General features: G+C 35.7%; 1 non-coding gene across 1 annotated transcript; it reads right to left on the bottom strand.

Moving 5' to 3' along the window:
* Positions 1-1534: 1534 nt before the first annotated feature.
* Trnad-auc lies at positions 1535-1607 on the bottom strand. The gene has a single exon. It is a non-coding gene; the product is annotated as a tRNA-Asp (tRNA).
* Between the last annotated feature and the right edge of the window lie 6677 nt (positions 1608-8284).

The following is an 8284-nucleotide window of genomic DNA, read 5'->3' as shown; positions in this document are numbered from 1 at the left end:
CTTGAATTCTTCTTTCAATTACGTAATTACACCACTTTGCTATCCTCATTTCTTTTTGAGCTCCGATTCTGGAAGAAAATCCTGTTCTGGGTTTTGATATGCTTTTTAAAACAATCTCAAAATGTCAAAATACGTCGAATATAAGCTAGATACGATCGGATCTGTCATATGTTAGTGTCATTATGAGAGGTTTTCTAGAAGAAGCGCCTTTATAATATATGTAAGGTACAGCGGGCCAATTTCGACTGGGGGACAAATGCAACTGATCCATTTTTTATCTATGTTTTACAATGTTTACATTATTAATAGGAGTGTCCATTGGTTATATACGGCATGCGTGTTCAGTGGATACCTGTGGAACTCAACTTAATAATATAATAATAGAAAAAAATGAATCAATTACAATTGCCCCCTAGTCGGGATTTACCCCGCTGTACATTATCTATTTTTAGTTAATACATTTAAGTATCTTAGAGTATTATTTTGTACAAACTACAGGTTCTGTAGCTGAATGGCATTTCTGCGACGCGGAACGAAAACGAAACGCCGCGAATACGCGTCATGCGAATACGCAAGAGCGATAGAGATAGATATCTACGAGCGTTTCGTTTCGTGAGCGTTTCGTGAGCGTTTGTGCCATTCGGCTACGTACCCTGGAGTATGTAACATCGATGAAGTTGCAGATGTTCATAAGATACAATTATTTACACCGACATTAAAATAAAACATCTAATAAAGTAAAGGTAGTAAAATAGTTAATGAACTTAAACATCCATACTAATATTATAAATGGGAACGTGTGTGTGTCTGTTTGTTTGTCCGTCTTTCACGGCAAAACGGAGTGACGAATTGACGTGATTTTTAAGCGGAGATAGTTGAAGGGATGGATAGTGACATACGCTACTTTTTGTCTCTTTCTAACGCGTGCGAAGCCGCGGGCTAAAGCTAATTTTACTGAACTATCGTCAATGAAGGAATGAATTACTAAATGAATGAATGAATGAATGAAACATTGAATGAATCAAAGTATCAATGTTGTAGCAAGTCGTCAAATCAGAATTGATCTCCGAGTCACCCACTTGTCTTCTTGGATGTTTCTTTTATAATGACTTTTACCTTTACCGGTTTGTAGAATCGTGAGATTTTGTTGATATTTTAATATAATTTAACAAAAAAAAAAACACATACCTAATTTAGTATCGTAAAATATATTAAGTTATTAATAATGAAATTATACAAGCTCGCTAAGACGAAATTCAATAAATAAATTAACGAATTAACGGACGTATAAATGAATGAATGTATGAATGTATGTATTTAGCTTTGTCTGTATAGTCTTAAAGAGTACTTTCTGATTGTAAAATGAAGTAAAATGTATTGCATGCTAGTTTTACTTTTGTAAAAATTGATTAAATAATGCTACACCAATCTGGTAAAATTGTATTTATTTAATTATTCGTATGGCGCATTTACATAAACTTTCAAACAATATGTAGCTACTAGGCTTAGAATAAATTTAAAAGTGGAAAATGTCTGCCTTGGGTGAGACTTGAACTCACGGCCTCTGGATCGATACTCCAGCGCTCTGCCAACTGAGCCACCAAGACTTCAAACAAGCCAGCGAAATTTTCCACTACTAAGGTCAATGGGACCCGTAGCGACATCTACCGTAAGAGTGTTAAACTTCTTAAACGGCAACCGGAGTTCCAAGTCATATTGGAAATTCACCAGTTACGATGCGCTAACCATGCTAAATTTTTAACTTCTGATTAGCAGAAACGTCTGCAATCGATGTCACTAGGCTTAAGGCTTTCTAACGAAATTGCGTCAGGTGTTAATTTAAAGAGGTCTTCCGGAGGGCCTGGGAAAGCATGCAGAGGGCAACGCTGTATAATGTGCTCAATGGTTTGAGCCTCTTAACCACATTCGAAGGTGTAAAATTGTATTGAAACTTATTAAACATGTAAATGTACCATCTCATGTAAACATAATAATTTATACTTTCACGATTATTACACATAATTATTTTTAAAAACCGGGACAATAAATAATAATAATATTTTTTTAATATCGACAGTCGTTAAATCGAATATCGTCAGTGTTGTATGTCGACAGAGCCCCCTATCCCTAGATCCCTAGTGCCCAAGCAGTTCAAGTTGATAATCAAAACCAAGTACGGGTAGTTCGAAAAACTCGCGCGGCTGTCAGAAGGTGTTGATGTCATTTCAAGCCTGTCTTCTCCGAGACCACGGGGACAACGCCGTCCTTGAAACGTTGGAGGTCAGTTTAATATGTAGTACATACATACATTAAGTACAATCACGGTATTGAAGGGGTTAAAAATAAGTTTATATAATAAGGGGTTGACAGAAAACGAAAATGTGACAAGTGAAAGCCTCTCGAAACAATTTAACATATCCCAAGCTACGACACCCACGGGAAGAAAGTCGTCACCAACGGGATCGATACGGGATACGGGATATGTAGTTATACGCGATTAAGTCCCGGTTTTTAAAAATAATTATATAATAATTTATGGCAAGTAAATGAAATGAAACGTTACAAAGCTGCACCAAGTCGTCAAATCAGAATTGGTATCCGAGTCGCCCACTTGGTTTCTTGAATCTTTCTTTTATAACTACTTTTACCTTTACCGGTTTGTAGAATCGTGAGATTTTGTTGATATTTTAATATAATTTTACGAAAATGGGGATGTTAATTATAATAACATACTTATATTGGCCAAAACTGGTATTGTAGGTGTGGGGTTAAGTCTGCAAGTCTCAAGTGGGATTGGGCAGGACATGTCTGCCGAATGCATCCAGATCGGTGGGCCAAATTGGCTACCGACTGGACACCACCGATTAGCCGGGGCAGAGGTAGGCCAAAGAAAAGATGGCGGGATGACCTCGACGCATTTTGCTGCGACTGGCCGGACCAGGCGGCAAATCGTGATGGGTAGCGGAAGAAAGGCTAGAAAAAAAAACTTATATTGGGTGGATTCAAATTGTCCGAGACACGCAATAATCATATCTAAACATCTCATCTTGGTCACGTTATGTCGGTTTCTTTGCTACTGCTTTTAGTACTTGCTTGGGTTCGTCTTGGCAACTATTAGGTAAGGTACAGCGGGGCAGATTCGGACTGGGGGGCATTTGTAACTGATCCATTTTTTGCACCATTGAGTTCCACATGTATAGGATTCGGAATGAGTATATAAGAGGAAGCCTGAAAGTAGCGCCAGTGACAGAGAAATTGAGAGGAAGTAGATTAGCATGGTATGGGCATGTAATGCGGAGGGATGAAAGCAATGTTATAAAACGAGTGGTAAACATGAAAGTGGATGGATACAATGGTAGTGGAAGGCCTAAGAAAAGATGGATGGAATGTGTGAACAACGATATGAGAGTGAAAGGTATTAGTATGGAAATGACGGCTGATAGAGAGAAATGGAGGAAGAAGATCTGCTGCGCCGACCCCAAATAATGGGAAAAGGGCAAGGGAATGATGATGATGATGATGAGTTCCACATGTATCTACTGAACACGCGTGCCATATAAAGTCGCCGTCAATAGAATTTGTGAACAATGTAAACAAACCTTGTAGTCAAATGTATTTAATTTCCATTCTAACTCATCAGATACTGGCTAAATCCATGTGTTATTTAATCAATTCATCTCACATAGTGATCCTCAACCTTTAAAATAACAAAATTGTTGGCAATTTCTATTGACAGAGATTTTAATAACCAGTGGACGTAAAATGCTAAATTACGCCAGTTCATTGACCTCTCATATAAAAATTCAAACATCTTTATAGCAAACGATTAATTCTCATAGAAAGCATGATGGATAGTTATAAATTCGACACGGGAAAAGTAGTACACTACCGTACGTGCCAGCTGCATGCATGTTTATTACGCTTATGATATGCTAATAACTTTTACTTGTTTAATATGTTATGCTTATTATGTGTTTACAAAAGGCTTGTCAGTATCAGATGCTTCACTGGCTTTCCTGCTCCCAGAAAGCGTCAGGCCGCTGCGCTTAATAAGTCCGTTTTAATCCGTCCGATATCGGATTTCAATGGAAAAAATCCAAGATGGTGCCTGTAATCTACATGTAATCGCGAAGTTGCCGCTTCTTGGCTACGTCGAACAGAAACATTGTATACCTACACATATTACACATTTTGGCCCGCAAATAAGAAAGTCTCAAAAATCACATGTGGTTTTCGGCCGAGGCGGAGACGAGGTCAACAAACACGTTATCTGATACATTTCTTACTTTACTGGTCTAGGTGTATATAATTATTTATTAATCTACACTTACATACCACTACGTAACTAACGATAAACAAAGAAATAATAACGATAAACAAAGAAAGGATAAGTTGAACCACGAGCGAAAAGAATATAATCCTGAACGAGTTTTTTAACACACGAGAATTAAAAAATGCACCCGAGTGTAACACAAAACTTTTCCCCTCACTATAGGAAACGCAACGCGTTTAAAAACTGCTTAACAGGTGGTAAATCATCTTAAATATAAAAAATCTATTTATCTTACTTTTGAATTTTCGCAGATAAAAAAAAACGTGTTTCCGATATCACACTTTTGAATTTTCGCTCTCTTTCTATGGAATTTAAAATGCTCATATTAATCAAAATAAGTTATGCATAATGTGTGAAAACTACGCGAAAGTCGTAATATATTATTGTAATCGGATGCAATGAAATTGGGGCCGAGAATATAGTAATTAGCGTTTTCTAGCATTTAAAAAATGACCCTGCACTCGTTGGACCGGTTTGTATAACCCTGAACTACAGTTATGTTGCACAGCTTACATTTTGAAGATGAGGCAGTTTGATTTGAAAATTGATGAAGGTAAATGTTTTTTTTTTTTTTTTCTAAATATTGGGGACACCTTTTACACAGATCAACTTATCCCCAACCTAAGCAAAGCTTGGGTTCTAAACGACGATATACATACTTAAATAGATAAATACATATACATAGAAAACATCCATGACTCAGGAACAAATCAGCAGTTCTCGAAAAGTTTGTACAAAAATTAAGGAAAAAATTAAATTTGTTTATTATTCCTACTTTGTTACCAAGATTTTTTGATGAATTGAGATTTCAGTAAGTTTTATTTTGTCGTTAAGGTTCTTTAGTATCTATATTTTCTTAATTATAACAATTATCCTGTGTATATCTTACGAAAATCGAATCAACTAAATGTTGGTAACACAATAGGATCAATTAAAATTTGCTGACGTGGTTATGTACAAAGTTATTCATAGTTCATAATACATTAAATGTTGCGTTTAAATAATTATAATTACCATAACTACAATGCTCAGTAAGATTATACTCGTAGTCAAAAAGGTAGTCGGAATTAGTTTTTCAAATCACCATTTCAGAAAGGGATATTTTTTTCCCTGCTAGGAGAGAGCAAAGTGGCACTTTTCTTTAGGGATCAAATTAACGCGTTGTCTTCAAGAAAAACTGTTATTTACTAGTTTTGCAAAAATATTTGGAGTTAGTAACATAATTATTAAAACATAAAAAAGTTACTCATTGTTCATTTGAAAAGCATTATTTCCTAAATACGAATAAAGCAATTTTAATGGGTGTGTGATATATTGATGCAATAGGATAATAATAATAATTTACTTTGTTTTTACAAATTATAAAACCAGTTAAAATATTATATTGCTCGTTTACATATAATTTTAACCGCATATCTTGATTTTTGACACATTCTAGATCATTGATAACTTGCGTTATATTTTTGTTCACTCATGAAAGTGTCCAGTGGCCACGCTGCTCTACTCTAAGCTTTATACCTATGTATGACGCGAGGTTCCGCATCATCGTTAAAACATTTCTGCAGAGAAAGTCGGCGATCCAACTCCGTTTTGCTTAAACGGATGCAATTTTAGGGGTCCTTGTCCTGTGTACAGTCCCATTACTTAGAAGAGCCTAGGGTCAATTTCGGGTAAGAATCCTAGGATTTGGCGTAGGTAGGTGAGAAATTCCCGAAAACTTTGTACATTTGGATCACGTCTCCGATTTTGATAAAAATTGGTAGTTGTATAGTCCATGATGCTGAGCAAAATCCACTAGGTTTCCCAAAATGTCCTAGGTAGTTTGTATGAAACCTTCCTTTTTTGTTACCAGATTTCTATACATTTTCGGTAACAAAAAAGGACAGTTTCATACAAACTACCTGGGACATTTTGGGAAACCTAGTGGATCTTGCTCAGCATCATGGAATCTATCAGCCTACCAATTTTTATCAAAATCGGAGACGTGATCGAAATGTACAAACTTTTCGGGAATTGCTGAGGTACTAGTTGATCGACTGGTAGTCTTCAAACGTTAAGGACAGACTAAGCCTTATTGGGTATAATCAATCATATTATACATGCATAAGGACGTAAGTTGTCTGGTTCAGCACAATCATGAAGGTCACACGCGGTTGGCTCCAGGGATCCGTTAGGAAGGCAAAAGATCGGCCTGAGTGGAGAGAACTGCAACGTACAGCGACTTATGGTGGTCACGACCCTTAGTCATGAGGTTTCGACGAAGAAGGAGAAGGTGTCTTCAAGACTGAGATATGAATAAATAATTAGGTCACACATAAGAACAACTTTTTACCGACGAACTACTAGTAGTAGTAGTAGTAGTAGTACTAGTAAACACATTATTGCACAGAACAAATTACAAGAACAGTGAATAATTATAATGGTTATATACAAAGACGAGCTTATCCTTATAAGGGATTTCTTCCAGCTAACTTTTGTTGATTAACTGAGAGAGGAAAAAAGGAAATGGAAAACAAACACAGCTAAAGAGCATCGGCATTCTAGTACATATCAAGCAGAGATTAACACAAAATATACATCCCTACTCTAAAAATGAATACCTACAATACTCATTTTGCCGGAAAGCCACATTCCACAAATTCTTTGATGGAAAAATGCATTTGAGTCTCATTGCCCTATCCTGCGCCACGTCACGCCAGTTGGGTACACCGAGTGCGGACAGGTCTTTATTCTGCCGATGTTTCAACTAGATGTTTGGGTGTCGAAAATTAAGTTAGACGAAGTGTTGTACAGCACTCTAGAATCTGTTGTTGATGCAAAGCGCACATATTTTACAAATGCTCTCTATATTGAAGTGACTCGGGAATTGAATGAAAAATACACTAATTATAATAGAATATTCACCGATGCATCGAAGTGCAATGATATAGAGATGGGTAGGGGTGAGTAAATACTGAGTATTTACCCGTAATTTACTCAAAGCACCGAGTAAATACTCGTATTTACTCATTTGGGTGAGTATAAACTGTTACCTAAAAATAATTTAAAAATGAGATTTAAGTACTTAGTCGTGTTTATTTTAACTGTGTGGACATGTTTAAATGAGATTTATATTATTAGAAGCTTATGGGAGTCTTAGTTTGTCGAAAAAAAGGTAATCTTTGTGAGAAAAAAATAGTGATAATGTTTAGTTAGCAGTTTTGTTTTAAGAAAGCAGGTATTTACAGTAAAAGTATGAGACTTCAATGAAATTGATGTTCTAGATAACGGCATGACGTTCGGAAGTGATTGTTAATGTGGCACTTACGACCTTTTATTAAGGGTTTTCTAAAGAAAACTCAAAAATGGCTCAGCTGGTGACGTTTAAAGTACTAGTTTTGTGTTTTGTATTATATGGCCAATAATTTGACGGTTTCTGGATATTTTTCCAACAACGAATTCGAAAGTTATAAAGGTATAAACATTATTTCGGCCTTAATTATCGTTTTATTCCAAAACTGTTCATATTATTAAAAAACTTTTTAGAAACATTCAATTAATTTTTAAAGACCTATCAGATGATGTATAACACACTGGTAATTTCTGAATTTTATTTTTGTGAAAAATAGTTACATGTATGGAGAGCACGTCTTTAAAATAAAATTAATATAAATTTGATTACTTAACTTAGTAGTCGATAACAAAATACACCAATATTTCTAATTTGTATTTCCATTTCAGCACGCGAAATAGTTTATACCCATCAATTTGAGTAAAAACGAGTAAATACGGGTATTTTGAGTAAATACTGAGTATTTACTCGATATTTACTCTTGAGTATTTACTCACTACCCATCTCTATTTAGTCCCATGGACCAAGGCTCCTAAATATATTAAAAAAAAAAACAGATTAAAAAAAAAAAAAAACCGGCCAAGAGCGTGTCGGGCCACGCTCAGTGTAGGGTTCCGTAG

Source organism: Leguminivora glycinivorella, chromosome 23, assembly GCF_023078275.1.
Source record: "Leguminivora glycinivorella isolate SPB_JAAS2020 chromosome 23, LegGlyc_1.1, whole genome shotgun sequence".
Classification (NCBI taxonomy): domain Eukaryota; kingdom Metazoa; phylum Arthropoda; class Insecta; order Lepidoptera; family Tortricidae; genus Leguminivora; species Leguminivora glycinivorella.
The sequence above is the reverse complement of the archived record's forward strand: the minus strand, read 5'-3'. Positions and strand labels throughout refer to the sequence as shown.